We start from the raw sequence: 19,370 nt of genomic DNA on the forward strand, positions 1-19,370 counted from the left end.
AGAGTTAAATATTTGGTGTTACTGCAGATTCCTCAGTTCTCCACCAAGAGAACTCCTCTAGCTTTTCAGACATGAACTCATCTTCTCAAGATGGTCACCATGTTCTGATAGAAGCCATAACCATAGCTCTAGCCCAAATACTCCTATTTCTGAAGGTCTCCTTTCTTTCAGATTCTTCCCTATTTGAGGAATGTGCAGTTCAACAACAGTGCTGGAGATGAAGTCTCCTTCTCAGAAGATGGACTGGGATCTGCTGGTTATGACCTTCTCAACTGGGTTTTCCTCCCCAATCAATCTTTTCTCCCCAAGAAGGTTGGGCAAGTAAATCCCGAGGCTCCCCCAGGACAAGATTTCACCATTAAATCTGATGGAATTGTCTGGGGCACAAAGGTGAGCTGCAAGGAAATGTTGTAAATTCAAGGAAAGATTCATTCTCTTCTTGAGATGTACAACATCTTTCTAACTGGAAAAATAATCAATTGAGTCAGAAACCTTGGCAGTCATTTGGTGTAAAATCAGCTTTGCATGTAACACATTTGATGCCTGATTTGTGTCATTCCACAAAGGGTTAGCCTTGGGAACAATGTCTGCTTGAAATGCAGGATGCAATTACAGCAAGCAACAGTGATTTCCATGGACCATTGATGCTCAGTAGTATCCTTGTGGTTTTTTTTTTTTTTTTTTTTTTTTTTAGAAATGCTGTAGTTCAGTCACAAGCCTTCCTCTACAGGCTGAGATCCCAGTTCCAATCTCCAACATCTGATGGTAGGTTGGGAGTGCCAATGGCCTGAGTCCCCCAGCACCTGTTCCTGGTTTTTGATAGATGGTGGCAATCTATTTCTTAAGAAGAGAATCTGAATATAGAAGTAGGAATAAAAAAGGGAAATAGGAATGAGGGAAAGAATGAATGCAGCAAGTTCATTGCTTAAGTAATTTCAAATATTTCTCTTTCAGACCCCCTTTGCCAGATGTGGCATGAAGAGATGCCATGCAGGAGAGAGGAGAAGAGTTCCAGAGGGCGAGCAGGTTTGCTGCTACCAGTGTGACGTTTGTCCAGAAGGGACCATTTCTAATCAGACAGGTAGAGCAAACTTCAAAAGTAGATCTTCCAAGATCAAAGAAGACATTCATTAAATCTATTTTCTTTATTGTGATCATTTTTGATATGATTGTCATGCACTCGTACTTTTCACTAGAACTTTTCAGTTGATGGATCTAAATTGTTCTGGCCACAGAAGTCGCCTTTCCCAATCCTCAGCAGTTCCATGCAGGATAGTTTTAGAGCAGAATTTATGAATCTCCAACTTGCATTTCAACTCCTCCTCCAATATCTAATTGTGAAACCCAAATTCTAATCTTTTCCTGAGGAAGTGGGGTTTTCAGTCCAAGCTTTAATTCTTATTACTTAGGGCATGCTTCATCCATCTATACTATCAAACTCTGAGGAAATAGACCTGCCAGAGAAAGAGGAGATTCATCTATCAGTATCTCTTTGATAGAGTAGGAGCGATCAAGTAAGTCTGAATGAACACATCTGAAGCACAAAGCAGAGAGGTTAAGGCAGGGATCATGTACAGATAAACAAATAGCAACATTCCTGGATAACAGATCTATCGATCTTCTGTGGGTTCCATTATAAAGTAGGGGAGAAAAGAGGCAGCAATCTCAAACTGAAAGCCACATTACTCATGGAAGTGCATTGGGAATGGATAGCTAGAACTGAACTAATCCTCGTCACTGGCTAATCTATCCTAGAATCATAAATGCAGCATGATTTACTTGAATGAATGAATTCTTAAATAAAGATTCTTGATTTCAGATGCAGCTCACTGTGAACCCTGCCCAGAACTCCAATATCCCAACAAGGACAAGGACCAATGCATTGCCAAGAAGATCCACTTCCTTGCCTATCAAGACACCCTGGGATACACTTTAGTTTCTCTCACTCTTTTTCTCTCTGTGACCACATCTGCAGTCCTGGTGATTTTCTATAAACATCATGACACACCGATTGTTAAGGCCAACAACAGAGAACTCACCTACATCCTCCTGGTCTCCCTCCTGCTCTGCTTTCTCTGCTCCTTCCTCTTCATTGGTCAACCAGGGAAGGTTACCTGTCTTATACGACAATCTGCCTTTGCCATTCTCTTTGCCCTTGCAGTTTCCTCTGTGTTGGCAAAAACTGTCATGGTGGTTCTGGCTTTTATGGCCACCAAGCCAGGGACCAGGACAAGGAAATTCTTAGGAAAACCACTGACCAACTCCATTGTCATAGCCTGTCCCCTGATCCAAGCACTTCTTTGTGCCTCCTGGCTGGTCACCTCCCCTCCTTTTCCAACTTTCATTCTGTGTTTGGAGAGGCTGTCTTGGAATGTAAGCAGGGTTTAGCTTTCATGTTTTACATTGTCCTTGCCTATCTAGGTTTTCTGGCCCTCATCAGTTTCACAGTGGCCTTTCTGGCTAGGAAATTGCCTGATAGTTTCAATGAAGCCAAGTTCATTACTTTTAGCATGCTGGTCTTTTGCAGTGTTTGGATCTCCTTCCTCCCCACCTATTTGAGCTCCAAAGGGAAGTCCATGGTGGCTGTGGAGATCTTCTCTATTTTGGCCTCTGGAGCTGCTCTCTTGGCTTTTATCTTTTTTCCCAAATGCTACATTATTCTACTGAGGCCCGATCTGAATTGTAGAGAAAATATAGTAAGGAACAAGAATTTCTAACTAATACAACAGCTGGCTCATTTATATTTGTCCTTATATTTGCATTTTTAGAATGTGATAAAATTTCAGAAAAAATGATGACATGAAAGAGGAATTTGTCCCTAAAAGAACTGCTTATCAATTGCTGCTACTGGTTACAATATACCTGCTTTCAGCAACAATCACCCAGCCTTTTGTTTATCATGTCTTCAAAGCAACCTTGTGTTATCCAGTGTCCTGTGTGGGTAGAAAGATAGTTTTTAAAAATGTGTTTATTATTTCAAAGAGGAAATTTTCTCATGTTAATCTTTTGCCCTTTAGTTGTTTTTTCATAGAGTGTTTTAAAGGTTTTGGTTCAGTATCAGTTTTTTAAAATATATATGGATGTTTCATTAAATGTCTGAGGCTTCATGGAGTTCCCTACCAGTATTAAGTTATTTTTTATAACATCTCCCTTTCCTTCAAATGGTCTGTCATGTGAGAGAAAGAAACATAGAAAGAGTGTTTGCTTATTGACCCAAAAAATAGCAAACTTAAATTCTTTGGTTTTCAATAATTTTTAACAAAACGTCTATGGCAATGTAAGGTAATGTAATATATGTTCTTTGATTAAAGAGAATACTTCTTTGTTGATAATAGTAATAGTAGATAAGTGGGAAAACACTTATCTGATAGGCTGTTAATTACAAATATGTATGATTACATCATCTATTTCTTATGCATAACTCATTTTCTCCTCCTTTCTCAAACGTACAAATATGAGTGCATCCTTTGGTCTTCAAGATTTCCTCCCACTATTCTCTGGATAGAATTTATCCAGGACATACTCATCATTGTCTTATTCTTTTAATGATCCCATAATGCTTTGCATTGTGGAGTCTGGGCAATTGAATGGAGCTAACAGAGTGTTTACTGATTGGAAGGACCTTCTGCGACCAGTTTAGGTCTGGGAACAATTGAGATGCACATGGCTAATTTTCCCACATGGTAAATCTGTTTAGGCAATTGTCCCACAGTGAATTGCCCAGAGAGAGGCAGTGAGGGAGGGTCAGATATCAACTGCATAGAAGGAGAATTTGCATAAAATTCTCCTTCTATGCATTCTTTGCATTTGTTTTATAGGTAGCACTTTCCACTGGAAAGATTAGCAAAGATGTTTAAAGATAAATCAGTCAAATGTTGGAAATGTCATCAGATACTGGGGTCATACTACCATAGGTGGTGGACATGTGTAAAAGCTAAAAAATATTGGACAAAAATTCATATTTGGTTGGAGAAGATGATACAACAACATATTGACTTTAAATCAGAATTATTCTTGTTGGGGATTTTATCAGAAATGTATAGTAATGAAAATGTATATTTGATTTTTCATGTAATAACTACAGCTAGAGTTGTATTTGCACAAAATTGGAAAAATGAAGAGGTCCCTACGGATGAGAAAGTGTTTAAGAAAATCTTAGAATGTGCAGAAATGAATAGATTAACACTTGCAATTAAAGAAAAGGAAGAATCTGATTATTATAGTAAATGGGAGTTATTTTATCAATGGTTAGAGAATAAATATGAAAATTAGAAATGAAAGCAGAGGAGTGAAAGAGGGAAACTGTATTAATAGAGTTAAATAAGTTAAGGGGATTATTACAATAGTATGTTATGTATTAGTATCAATTTAAGAATAGATAAGATAATGAACATGGCTGTAATTTTAATGTTTATTGCACAAAATATTTGTACCCAGATGACACACTGTTTAATGAAAGATGGAATGTTTGTATTAAAATAAAAAACATTTTTTAAAAAAGAATTTACGCAAAGGACCACCTAGTCACAACTGTCACCTGTTCCTCAAGAAAGAGTTCTGAGACCAGGAGGGCTCTCACCAGCTCAGTCTGAAGCATTGCAACCCCTTAATGTCCAAAGATGATAAACACTCAGCTAGAGGAACTCCCACCCACCCACAACCACTCCATCCTATCAAGGTTCAGTTGAAGCCCTTCGTTCCCCATCCAGATCCCCACAGCATCCAGGCACCATGAAGGAACATCCATAGTATCTGTTAGTTCACCTGGGACACAGATGTACAATAGGGTATCATCTGCATACAGATATATCTCATTCTATGGTAACATGTAGATGTTAAATGGGAACAAAGAGAGCACCAAGTCCTCTGGCATCTCACAAGGCAGGGGCTGCCTGGTAGACCTCTCATTCTCCTTTGAGATCCATTGGGACTGGCACAGGAGATCAACCAGCGAAAAATTCAAAAGCCATAGAAGAGACTGCAAGGACAAGAATGGACCCATGACCTCTGTCCTGCTTCCACCAGTGATCATACAAAAGTGTGACTAATGGTGTTGCTGTCCCTTATCGGGCTTGAAACCTGACTGGATGGAGTCTAGATAATCCATTTAATCCAAGATCCTCTCAAGGTGCAGCCCTACCACTTTCTCAATCACCTTCTCTTAAAAGAGGAGGTGGAAGACTAGATGAAATAATTAACATGGTGGGATCTACCAAAGGTTTCTTGAGGAGAGGCCATAACAGCAGCTCTTTAAATGATGCTGGGAAGACCCTCTTCCTCAAGGATGAATTAACCATCATTAGGATCCACCCACATGTCACCTCCTAGGTGGCCTTGGCCAGCGAAGAGGGGCATGGATCTAGTTCAAAGGTGGTCACATCTACATCCCAAGGACTCTGTTGACTTCCTTGGGATCAAGAGGACCAAAATGTTCCTAGATAACTGGGTAAATCCTTTCCCAAGCCATCTCTATAGGATCTATACCATGTTTGGCCTCCAACAAGGAACAGATCCAAGGAATTTTGTCAACCAGCTGCATGGAGAATTCCTCTGTGAGGCCTGAAGGAAATCCTAAATGTGACCCTTACCCAGAAGGTTCCGGATAATCTTTAAAAAGTCCATAGGGTTCATTCAGTGCTCTAAGAAGTGCAATAAGAATGGAGAAATATTGACAGTTTGCACCTTGTACTGCCATGAGGTAGGCCTTAATAGAAGCTCTAGCTCAGATATGTCAAACACAAGGCCCCTCCCACCCTGGTGCACCCACAGGAAATGGTGAGAACATGGGGGCCAATAGTGTCTGGCAGTAACCGCATCCAACTGGCACACAGTGGGACTCTGCAATCCATGCTGTGCAGGTGGGTCGGAGCACTGGGACCACTAGGCCGGCCCTCCAAGGAGCAGGTGGAGGCAGAGGTATGGGGTGGAGTCACATGATCTGGCATGCAGAATGGACCCGCAGCCACCCACTCACCCACCCACTCTGTCCCACCATTTGTTTTTGCTTCCCTGTGGACATCCCAGCTGGGATGGGGCAAGTGCAGGCCAAATCTCGTGCTTCCCTCCATGCATCTGCTTCCACCTGCTGCTGGTGCTGTCGCCATGGGGCTCAGCACGTGCCGTCCAAATCTCCTACTCCAGCTCCGCCAGACATGTGGGATGAGCCTCCCCCCACCATCCCACCCACAATGGCCCCAGTTTATGGGAAGGGCAGGGAGACCCATTCCCAAGAGGCAGCTGGGACTCCCTTCCCCATTCTGCCCAACCCACGGCCATCCCCAGTGCTGACCCACATGCTCTGCACCTGTGTGTATCAGGGCCCCGCAGGCAGACCACACCCACCTTGCCCTCTGCCTTGACTTCAAGCACTGGCACCAAAAGCAGAAGCCCCCTCCAGCAGGAGCCCCCAACCCCCCATCTCCCCCCAGCCCAGGAAGCCCAGCTTGGGCAAGAAGAGTGAGCACAGCAGCAGCCTGGATCAGGAGGCAAGTGAGCCCAGCCATCCCCTCAGGGAATTGGGGCTTGGCCGTGCAGTTCTGGGAGTTCAAGGTCGAGTGCCTGTTGCCCAGGGCCTGCCCACATGGCCCGAGAGGGTCAGAGAGGCTCCTCCAATGGATAAGGGCCTGGCACCCACTCTGGTCCTGCCCCCTTACGTGAGGGACATCGAGCTGGCAATGCCCACCGTGGCCACGTCCCCCCTGGCCACACCCATCCAGACAGATGCAACAATCCAGCCATGCCCACCCTGGATGTGTCTTGATCCTTTTCAGCTCCCTCAATTGAATCCTGGGGCATGTTGGGAACAATGGACTAAGAAAGGTTGCATGCGAGTGATCCCATCCAAGGCCTTAGTAGCATTCCTATTCCATTTAATGGTCAAGGCCTTAGAAGGAACATGCAGCAGATCCTGGGGTATAATCCTCACTTCCCTCTGGAACCCCATCAGTCACTAAGAGTGGACTGGTCAAAGAGATCCGGCCTCCCTGCAGAGAGGAACAGCATAAAAGAATCTCTAAGTCATCAGGCCATGATGGCGAGGACAAAGATGACAAGGACAGCTCCTCCTCAGATCAGGTTGGAAGTGGTCAGTTTTGAGTTGAGCCAAGAATGATGGTGGCCATTTTGAGATGCCTCTAAGGCCTGACCCTGGGATGGTAAATGGACATCTCTCAAGACCATAAGCCTGGGGAACCCCACAGTCAACTGAGAAATGCCCTCCAGAGGCTCAGACACGGAGGTTGCTCTGCAGCAGGAAGGCTGGTACAGTAGTAATGATCCCAACTGGTCCTGTGAATGAGAGCTGGTAATTTGGGGAGCAGCACCCCAAAAGACCAAAAGAGACACCCGGATGAAAGTTGCTACCCTTAGGATACAGCAACAGAAATTTTCAAGTCTTTCAAGGGTCTAAATATTAAGAAATATAAATAGAATTTTCATGCATAAATTGAAATAAAAAAGGAGCTGTATTCAATTTAAAATTAAGATGTGTGATGATAAAATTGTAAGGTAAATAATCAGATTAAGAGATTAGAATATTTTTTTTTTAAAAAAATATGCTTTGATATTGTTTTAAAAGGGGTAATGAAGGGAATTTGGGAAAGAACCAGATATAATTGAATCTATAAATGGTTAAAAAATGAATTTTGGTGGTGATATAAAAGAATGGTTCTGATCAAGATATTAGAATTTATGTTAAAAAAGTTTTTTATGTTTTGATTTTTAATCTTAGAAGATGTAATGGGAAATTGTGAATGGAGTCTTTTTTTTTTTTTTTTTTAAGAAAATTTAAGCGACTGTACCCATCTACGACCAGATCGAGACTTCGCTCTTGAAAGATATATTTTATGTTTATGTTGGGAAAAAAATAAATATATATATATATATTTTTTGTAAAAAAAAAAATTTTCAAGTCTTGCCAAAAAAAAAAAAATGCAGTTAATATCCTGAGATTATTCCTCAAATTCCATTTCTGCCTTGTGCCACTTTTTGCAAGTAGCCCTCAAATGATCTGATGTGTGAAAAACAGTCATAAGTCACTTTTTTCAGGGCCTTTGTAACTTTGAATGAGGATGGCCTGTATAATGTCACATAAGGGTTTTAAACTCCTTCTGTGTTTAATTTTTATATTGATTGTATAGTTTTTGGTTTTTGGTTTATTTAGATCAATAGGCCAATTTTAAATAGGACATTTTCTCCTTTTATTGTAAGATGTTCTGCACTCAGAAAATAAAAGAAATAAATGAAATCACCGTTGTTGATCCCCACCTGAAACTTCCCCTTCGCTGGAGCTTCAGAGTTTTCTGCAATGCTGCACAAACAGCCAGAGGGAAGCAGAACGAATCTCTTTGTCTCAAGGCCACATGGTGCAATGACAGAAGCTGCCACCATATTCCAAGGGACCACAACTGAATGAGGCCACTGGTGGCTGCTACCAAAATCATGCTGGAAGTTCTTGCTAAGTGAATCTGTCCCATCACTTATGGAATTATATCATTTTTTATGCTTTATAGACCTGTGAACATTGTCAATGTGTAGTCTAGGACAATTGGCTACATCCACTTCATCTCAGACCCCTCACCCCAGCTGACCCATGGCATTCACCCCTCCCTAGCTGCTACGGTTCATGCTCCCCTCTTTGCAAACTGGATACCCCAGGCTGTGGCAGGAGTGATCATAATGGCCTTTTGACTCCCTTTGAGCTGCCCCACTTTGGTTCAATGCTAAGGGTGAGCACATGGGCCAGACAGCTTCTGTTCCCACCATTCAGCAGCCAATTCAGTGCTTCGGTTTGCTGATCAATTCCATGGCCTGAGGTGTGCAGTTTGCAAAGAGGGGCCCACAAGCTGTAGCCTGCTGTCAATGCAGGGCAGGACTGTGCTCTCCATACAACTATCTGGGAGGGGGAAAAATTCAATCTCTCCTGGAGTGACAGAGCCTTTAATTTAGGAAGCATCATCTATGGCTCTCCAGTTGGGACCACCGGTTGCATAATGCCTTTGCTGGCCTTGCTGGTGGACAGAATGTCAGGCCTGTCCCAGCTTAGACATTTAGGAAAGAAAAATCCTGTAGAGTTGGGTATACTTTTACTAAAAGTCAAGTGGTTACTGCGTAAGCAAAGCCAGATCTGAAGATTTCTGTATAAACCATTAATTTTCCCTACTCCCACATGTCATCTTGTTAGTGTCCAATGAGGTTAAAATTAGTTGTTTTGGTAATAGTTCTAAAGTTTGATGCTTATTTGGTGGCCCTTTGCATTCTATTCCCATGCCTCTGTCCTTGGATCATTCAGTCATTGTCTCTGGTGGCAAAGTTACTATTTCATCATTGTTGCTAAACAAGCACTATCTGTCATGTTTATGTAACTATTACAACTGATTAAGCCTTCAGGCTCCAAATGCAGGACCAAAAATCAATAATCAATTCTCACAGCAGTATTGCTTGTTAAGAGTGTGCCCAGGGTAAGTTTTCTCCAGAGAATAGTGGGAGGAACTCTTGGAGACCAATGGATGCACTCATATTTATACATTTGAGAAAGAAGGAGAAAATGATTTATGCATAAGGTGGTATAATCATACCTATTGATAATTAACAAACTATCAATTATGTTGCCACTCTTCTACTGTTACTATCTTCAACAGAGAAATATTCTCTTAATAAAAAAGTATATCAGTTACGTTGCCATAGAAATGTTGATAAAGCTTATTGAAAGCCAGAGAATTGCTATTTTATGGGCCAGTTAGCACACATTCCTCCATCGTTTCTATTTCCCACATGAGAGGCCATTTTATGGAAAGGGAGATGTTATTAAAAAGAACTGAATACTGGTAGAGAACTCTATAAAGCCTCAGACGTCGAAGGAAACAACCATATAGGCCTAAAAGCACTGATTCCAATTCTTTAAAACACTATTTTAAAAAATAATTAAATTAAAAAGAATGGAATGAGAAAATGTCCTCCCTGAAATAATGAATCCATCTTTAATAACTAGTTTTCCATCAACATTAGGCACTGGACAACACGAGGATATTTTGAAGTCATGATAAACAAAAGGCTGGGTGACTGCTGTTGACCACAGGTAAATTTTAACCAATTGTGGCATTTGATAAGGAATTTTTTAATGGAGAAATTCCTCCTTGAAGTCATTAATTTTTTTTTTAGAAATCATCATATTCTAAACATGCCAGAAAGAGAAATATAAATATAAAAAGCAGATCCCGTCATTAGTTAGATATTCTTGTTTCTTACTATATTTTCTCTACAATTCAGATCGGGCCTCATCAGAATAATGTAGCATTTGGGGAAAAAAATACAGGCCAAGAGAGCAGCCCCAGAGGCCAAAATGGAGAAGATCTCCACAGCCACCATGGACTTCCCCTTGGTGCTCAGGTAGGTGGGGAGGAAGGTGATCCAAACACTGCAAAAGACCAGCATGCTAAAAGTAATGAACTTGGCTTCATTAAAACTATCAGGCAATTTCCTAGCTAGAAATGCCACTGTGAAACTGATGAAGGCCAAAAAAGCTAGATAGATGAGGACAATGTAAAACATTAAAGCTGAACCTTCCTTACATTCCAAGATGATCTCTCCAAACAAGGAGTGGAAATCCAAGTTAGGAAATGGGGGAGAAGTTGTCAGCCAGGTGGCACAAAGTACTGCTTGGACCAGAGGACAGGCTATGACAATGGAGTTGGTCATAGTTTCCTATGGTTTCCTAAGAGTTTCCTTGTCTTGTTCCCTGGCTTGGTAGCCATGAAGGCCAGAACCACCATGACAGTTTTTGCCAACACAGAGGAAACTGCCAGGGAAAAAAGAATGGCAAAGGCAGATTGTCGTATAAGACAGGTGACCTTCCCAGGTTGACCAATGAAGAGGAAGGAGCAGAGAAAGCAGAGCAGGAGGGAGACCAGGAGGATGTAGGTGAGTTCTCTGTTGTTGGCCTTAACAATCGGTGTGTCATGATATTTATAGAAAATCACCAGGACTGCAGATGTGCTCACAGAGAGAAAAAGAGTGAGAGAAACTAAAGTGTATCCCAGGGTGTCTTGATAGACAAGGAAGTGCATCTTCTTGGCAATGCAGTGGTCCTTGTCCTTGTTGGGAAATTGGTTTTCTGGGCAGGGTTCACAGTGAGCAGCATCTGAAATCAAGAATCTTTGTTTAAGAATTCATTCATTCAAGTAAATCATGCTGCATTTGCCAGTGACGAGGTTTAGTTCAGTTCTAGCTATCCATTCACTATGCACTTCCATGAGTAATGTGGCTTTCAGTTTGAGATTGCTGCCTGTTTTCTCCCCTACTTTATAATGGAACCCACAGAAGATCGATAGACCTGTTATCCAGGAATGTTGCTGTTTTGTTTATCTGTACATGATCCCTGCCTTAACCTCTCTGCTTTGTGCTTCAAATGTGTTCATTCAAACGTACTTGATCGCTCCTACTCTATCAAAGAGACACTGATAGATGAATCTCCTCTTTCTCCGGCAGTTCTATTTCCTCAGAGTTTGATAGTCTAGATGGATGAAGCATGCCCTAAGTAATAAGAATTAAAGCTTGGACTGAAAACTCCACTTCCTTAGGAAAAGATTAGAATTTGGATTTCACAATCAGATATTACGGGAGGAGTTGAAATGCAAGTTGGAGATTCTGCTCTAAAACTATCCTGCATGGAACTGCTGAGGATTGGGAAAGGCGACTTCTGTGGCCAGGGCAATTTAGATCCATCAACTGAAAAGTTCTAGTGAAAAATATGAGTGCATGCCAATCATATCAAAAATGATCACAATAAAGAAAATAGATTTAATGAATGTCTTCTTTGATCTTGGAAGATCTACTTTTGAAGTCTGCTCTACCTGTCTGATTTGAAAATGTCCCTTCTGGACAAGGGTCACACTGGTAGCAGCAAACTGGCTTGCCCTCTGGAACTCTTCTCCTCTCTCCTTCATGGCACCTCTTTGTGCCACATCTGGCAAATGGGATGGTCTGAAAGAGAAATATTTGAAATTACTTAAGCAATGAACTTGCTGCATTCATTCTTTCCCTCATTCCTATTTCCCTTTTTTATTCCTACTTCTATTTTCAGATTCTCTTCTTAGGAAATAGATTGCCACCATCTATCAAAAAACAGGAACAACTGCTGGGGGATTCAGGCCATTGGCACTCCCAACCTACCATCAGATGTTGGAGATTGGAACTGGGATCTCAGCCTGTAGAGGAAGGCTTGTGACTGAACTACAACATTTCTAAAAAAAAGAACCATGAGGATACACTGAGCATCAATGGTCCATGGAAATCACTGTTGCTTGCTGTAATTGCATCCTGCATTTCAAGCAGACATTGTTCCCAAGGCTAACCCTTTGTGGAATGACACAAATCAGGCATCAAACGTGTTACACGCAAAGCTGATTTTACACCAAATGACTGCCAAGGTTTCTGACTCAATTGATTATTTTTCCAGTTAGAAAGATGTTGTACATCTCAAGAAGAGAATGAATCTTTCCTTGAATTTACAACATTTCCTTGCAGCTCACCTTTGTGCCCCAGACAATTCCATCAGATTTAATGGTGAAATCTTGTCCTGGGGGAGCCTCAGGATTTACTTGCCCAACCTTCTTGGGGAGAAAAGATTGATTGGGGAGGAAAACCCAGTTAAGAAGATCAAATCGAGCAGATCCCAGTCCATCTTCTGAGAAGGAGACTTCCTCTCCATCACTGTTGTTGAACTGCACATTCCTCAAATAGGGAAGAATCTGAAAGAAAGGAGACCTTCAGAAATAGGAGTATTGGGGCTAGAGCTATGGTTATGGCTTCTATCAGAACATGGTGACCATCTTGAGAAGATGAGTTCATGTCTGAAAAGCTAGAGGAGTTCTCTTGATGGAGAACTGAGGAATCTGCAGTAACACCAAATATTTAACTCTGAAACTACAAATGGTTTTCCTTTGGTCCTTTGTATCATGGTTTCTTCAAATCAAGCTTTATCAGAATAAGTACACTGAAAGATTTTAGTGCCACATTCCAAAATTAATCATATTTTTAAAATTAATTAATTAATTAAATTTATTTATTTGTCAATCATATATAAGATAACAGGTAAAAGTATAAACAGAATTTGGATACATGAAAAGATTAAATAAAAAGGAATATTAGGACAGGGACATTAGGCTTGTTGGTATGCTTATGCACGCCACTTACAGACGTCTTGGGAATGGGGTGAGGTCAACAGTAGAAAATCTAAGGTTAAAGTTTTGGGGGTTTGGGGAAGTAACCACAGAGTCAGGTATTGCATTCCAGGCATTGAGCACTCTGTTGCTGAAGTCGTATTTTCTGCAATTGAGTTTGGAGTGGTTTACCTTGAGTTTGTATCTATTGTGTGCTCGTGTATTATTGTGGTTGAAGCTGAAGTAGTCAGTGACAGGTAGGACATTGTGGCAGATAATTTTGTATACTACACTTAGGCCAGACTGAAGGCGGCATATTTCTAAATTGTCTAATCCCAAGATTTTGAACCTGGTAGCATAAAGTATTCTGTTGTGAGCAGAGGAGTGGAGGACTCTTCTCGTGAAATATCTCTGGACTTGCTCAATTGTATTAATGTCTGAAATACAGTGCAGAGTCCAGGCAGATGAGCTGTATTCAAGAATTGGTCTAGCAAAGGTTTTGTATGTCCTAGTTTGCAGTATAATATTACCAGAAATGAAGCTTTGCAAGATTAGATTAACAACACTTAATGCTTTTTTGGCAATGTTGTTACAGTGAGCTCTGGCACTTAGATCATTTGAGATGGGTACCCCAGGTCCTTTACAGAGTGAGAGTTGTCTACGAGGTCGTATATGGTTTTCCTCCTGTAATACTTGATTACATGTAGTTTTACATATTTACTTTGTCCTGGGGTCTTGTAACCGATAAATTCACTTTAGCAACAATGAAATAATTTGTATGAGAACAGAGTACAATTCCTCTGATTTTCTCTGTCTGAGAATTGAACAGAGCAAGAACAATGTCTGATGAAATGGGCATCAAGGAAAAGGAAAGGCTTGCCCTGGTTTTTCTCTTCACTGTTCAGAGAAGTTCAATGTCTATCCATTAATGCAGAAAAGTCTGATGTGTTTGAGACAAACAACCCATTAAGACTATTTTGAGTCCTGCTTTATGTGCTCAGGTGAACCAAGATTTGCTGCATTCACACTACAACCTGAGCAGTACAATAAATGTAAAACTGGACAAATTGGGTGGGGTCAAACAGGATGTTAACTGATAGAAACATAAACCAAGGGTAAAAGGAATTGAGTGTCTTTCTACAAGTTGGATTTGGGTTATATGCTGAGGGAAACGGAGGTTGTTATGCAACTGTCTCAAGTAGGACTTCTAATGACTTCTGGAAGCTTCTTTCTCAAACGCAGCCAGATTGTTCTTTTGCTCTCAGCTGACATCTACTCCCTGTCATGGTTACCTCCTGAAACTCTGGCAACCATTGAAGCCTTTCAGGACTTTATGAAGGTCTTTCTTCTATGGCTCTTATGGACAGCTCATTTGGTTTACTTCTCTTCTCCCCCCCGCAAACTCTTCCAACAAAACATTATTCTTATTTCATATATTTGTAATAATTGCTTTTAATATGTTTTCCTTTCTAAGGAAGCCACAGAAATTACCTGCCATGACTGGACTTTGGAGATCCTCTTTCCATGCCTCATCATGGTCGGTCGGGCTCTGGATCCATACATTGCATGTAAAGCATTGGCCACAGCAAAAATGGCATTGTAGATATTGTAACTTTCAGCTGTCATGCTTGTTTCAAAAATGTAATTGGGCAGATTCTGCAGATTCTCCTTTCCTGTACATTGTTTTTCCCCCTTTGGAGGGATCTTGTCTGGTTGGTGAATCTTGCAGCGAAAGACCTTTTCCCACCATAGAGGGAGAAATACATCCCCTTGTGGGTTCAAGGGGTCTAAAGACAGAACAAAATGTTTGAATTCTGAGACATCCCCGGTGTGGTCCCTGAAATGCAAGACTCCATGGAAAGACTTTAGAAATAGCAAGGTGTCTTTAGATTCAACCACAATAAGTTTCCAATGGGAGGTTAAGATCCAAACATTCTGAAATGTTTTCTTCTTGAAGTTTTTATGGATAAACAACATTGTCTGTACACTGACACTACATTTGGGGTCTCCAAACAGAATAATCACTTCAGTTTTTGACCAAGTCTGGAAATTGAGAAGTAATTGTTTCCATATAATCACAAAATCATGTGATTTCAGCCTTTTAGTGAAGGCCAGGCAGATCTCCTTCTCCTTAAGCATTGGCATCAGAGTTGAGATGAAATGTTCTCCCCTGTCATCTTCAGTGGTGAAAAGTCCAACCCAGTTCCACTGGAAATACAAGAGCAGCTGGACTAAACCCACATACTGAGGAGATTCCTTGGGATTAATCGGGAAGAAGGAAGGATAAACTCTTCTCTCTCCCTGAGAGAACTCAAAGCCAACACCGAGCTGAAAAACAGTGAGATTCATCTTTCAAAGACAAAGTAAAGTCTTAGGGCAACTTTAGAAGTCACCATTGTATGGATTTTGCTCCACCAGTCAACTTGGCAAGCTTCATCTCCTTCCCTTCTTAGGGAGAGCCACCACTTACACATCTTGACTGATTATGATATGTCAGAAGACAAGAGAAAACCCAACAACCTGATACAGGAAATAAATGTCACTAAAATGATGGCTACTCTTTAATGAAGAATAAGCGGAGAGTAAGAGGCTCATGATGTGCCTCCCCCAAACTACTTTTAATTTCCTCTTGGCTTATGTGTGTGTTTTCATCTTTGTTTTATCCATATTGTATCCAAGGGAGCTCTCTTACCTGTGGGACCTTAAAGATGCTGAATATGGAGGCCATCAGCCTTGAGAGTTTGGAGTTGAGGTCACCAATGACTGACAGCAGAGTGTCTTGCAGGTCACATTTGTACCCTGGAACCATTTGGCCTCGTGAGGAGAGTATGGAGAGGCTGTTTAAAGAAACAACTATCACAGTCTGGTAATGGCCATGGATGTGGAAGCCAAGGGAGATGTTGGGGAGCAGAAGAAAATCCTTATTGACCTCGGAGACAGCAAACATCAATGCAAGGAACTGCTGGTAGTTACTGGTGATGAATCTGTAATGAGCAAAACATTGGCAAACATTACAAGAAAGCTTGTGCATGGCTGTAGAATTTGCTTCACTGTTTGGGGGGACTTTTGAGGGCAGAAACTCCCAAATTTCAATGGGTTTCGGGTTTTTTCAGAGTATTTTCCTTGGCTAAACTTGGATGACTTTGTGAGAAAGGAAACAAGTCTTTCCGTAGATATCTGGACTGTTTTATACTCTCTATCATCCCAGCCATATTCACTCTGCTGCGGTGGCTGTAATCCTTTCCAACTGCTTCACTTTCAATGTAATTATTTAAGGTCTCTCTTGGAGCAGCTTCTTCAGGTGCGGTAAGGATTGCTGAGCACAGGAGTACAGTGGGGGTCACCTCATCAGTTGACTGAAGGCCACTATTCATGAGTAATGCTGATTCCAACACTGAGAGGGATTTTTTTAAGTCCTGAACAGTTGAAGCGTGTTGAGCTTTTATTTGAATTTTCTGCCAAAAGTTACTGTTCAGATTAATATTATAATTTGACTTCTTCACTAGTCCAGCAAAGCTTCCCTCTTCATTTTTGTTGTTTATCATTTATCTGATGAAGAGATTGAGAATTCCAGCCTATTTGAAGAGCTTCCTAATTTATCGAGAAAAGCACAAAATATGCACTACACCAGGACAGTTCAAAACACTAGAAGTATTTTTTGAATGTAAAGCAAAGAAACAATTTATCTCCATGTTTCCCCTTCAGCTGAAACTTACCCCTTTTAAAAAACAAGCTTCACTGTATTAAACTCTAGGACAGGAGACTCATTAATGCTTCCCAAGGGCAAATTCCCACCAAAAATGAGATCACCAGGCCTGTAGTAGCTTCCATCTAATTCGATATAATCCCTGAACACACACATGGTTTGTAGCCTCTTTGCTGTAGTTGGAGCCAGGAGCCAGAAGAGCATCAGCATCAGAAGAAGCATAACTCCTGCCCAGTCTTTCTTCACACACATATGGTTTGCAGCCTTTTCAGAGAAGTTGGAGATAGGAGCTGGAAGGGCATCAGCAGTAGCATGACTCCTACCCCATCTTTCTTGTCTTCTTCCCTCCTAGAACAGAAAAGAAACTTTGTGCAGAAACTCATTTGAAGGTTGCTCCTGAAATCTCACTGGAACATTAGTACAGCAGACACCACCTGTGTCACCTGGATGGCACCAGGATAAATTTATAGCAACAATGATTCATCTTACCTGTGTTTGGGCCACGAGCATAGAGGAAACAAAGGCATTCAAGTCTCCTGAAACCCAGGAATTAGCTCTTTGCAAGGCAGCCTAAGGTGACATCTTCTGCCTTCATCTTAAGAACTCAGAGATATTTTTTTTAAAGCAGGGTTTATTTTGTAAGATTTTGTATTGAGAAATCCACAGGGGACACACTATGAATTACTGTACTTCTGATAATTGCAAGGAAAAGCAATTGTTCTACCTATGGAGCAATAGCTTCTCATTCACCAGAATGGAAAAACATGTTTATGTGTCTTGTAATGCACAGGATAGAGGGAGTCATGCTGAAGTTGTGAATCTGACCTCCATGAAACTGACCCCCTGGAAACAAGATGGAGTTTGGCCTGGGCCATAGTTGATCAGCTAGTGTGAGTCATGGGGTTTGGTGGCATACAACTATCAGTTGTCCCCTTGTAACTGTGAGCAGTCATGCCAATGCTTGGATGGAGTAACCATTTTTTTTTTTTTTTTTTTTTATTGCAAAAGTTTTACAATTACATTTTCACCCCTTTTTTCACCCCCCCACCTCCCTCCCCAAACTTCCCATCCACCCTAACCCTCCCTAACCCTCCCCCCCCAGACTTCCCTATTACATACTCATAACTAATAACACTAATATATAAACCTGAACCCATCCCTCCCCCTATATAATTTTTCCTCTTTGTCTCTTTACATAAAAATATTTCTAATACATTATTTTCAAATAAAAGCTATTTGATACTTTCTGGTTTGGTATTTGTTCTGAACATATTCTATCCACCTTTTCCATTCCCATTCGTAAGTCTCTTGTGAACAATCTTTTAGATACGCTGAAATCTTCGCCATCTCTGCAAAGCTGGCCATCTTCAAAGTCCATTCCTCGATAGTAGGCAAAGCTTCATTCTTCCAATATTTACCTATCAACAATCTAGCTGCTGTTATCATATACAATATTAGTTTTATTTCACCCCGTGTAAAACCCTTAACTATACCCAATAAAAACAATTGTGGAGAAAATTGAATTTTTTTCTTCAAAACATTCTGCATGACCCACCAAATTTTTATCCAAAAAGCCTTAACTTTCCTACAGGTCCACCAAACATGATAATATGTAGCATCTACACAATCACATCTCCAACATTTTGGCTGAACATTAGGGTACATACATGACAACTTTTTAGGATCTAAATGCCATCTATAAAACATTTTATAAAAATTTTCTCTCAGGTTTTGCGACTGTGTAAATTTAACATTCTGAACCCAAATTTTTTCCCAAGTTTCCAGCATCACTGGTTCTTCAAAATTCTGTGCCCACTTAATCATACAATCTTTAACTAATTCCGTTTCTGAATCTCTTTCTAACAAAACATTATACAGCCTTTTAATATGCATTGGACCTTTCTCTCTTATATGTCTAACCAATTCTTCCTCATGCAACATAATACCAGTTTTTTGGTCCTCTTTCCATCTCATTTGTAATTGATTATATTGTAACCAGGTTAAATTAATCCCTTCGTCCAACAGTGTCTGCAATGTCTTCAGCTGCCATCTGCCCGCATCTGTAAAAAGAACCTCTTTGTATAAAAACCCCCCGAGTGACATTATATTTGTATTCCACAAGGTATGACCAAGATCCAGCCATAGCGGTATTTTATAATCCCATTTGAGTCGGTGCTTCTTCCAAACTCTCATCAAAGAATCTCTGAGTATATGACTTTTAAATACTTTATCAACTTTATCATCATAAAATAAATAAGCATGCCATCCAAATTCAAGATCAAAACTTTCTGCATTCAATATTCCAGCCTTTTTATTTCCAAACCAATCACTTGTTAAAGTTAAAGCTGCTGCATCATAATATAACTGTAGGTTTGGGAGTTTAAGGCCTCCTCTTTCTGGAACATCTTGCATAATTTTCAATTTCACTCTCGGCTTTTTCTCGTTCCAGACAAACTTATTCACACCAGACTGCCAGACTTTCAGTTGTTTATCACTTTTAAGCACCG

At 40.8% G+C, this 19,370-nt stretch overlaps 1 pseudogene; it reads right to left on the reverse strand.

Annotated features, from left to right (window-relative positions):
• Window positions 1-10,224: 10,224 nt before the first annotated feature.
• LOC139312648 (vomeronasal type-2 receptor 26-like) lies at window positions 10,225-17,738 on the reverse strand (annotated as a pseudogene).
• Window positions 17,739-19,370: the final 1,632 nt, after the last annotated feature.

The sequence above is a fragment of the Pituophis catenifer genome, unplaced genomic scaffold, assembly GCF_029215685.1.
Source record: "Pituophis catenifer annectens isolate HBS135680 unplaced genomic scaffold, rPitCat1.0.hap2 SCAF_1, whole genome shotgun sequence".
In the NCBI taxonomy this organism is placed as follows: Eukaryota; Metazoa; Chordata; class Lepidosauria; order Squamata; family Colubridae; genus Pituophis; species Pituophis catenifer.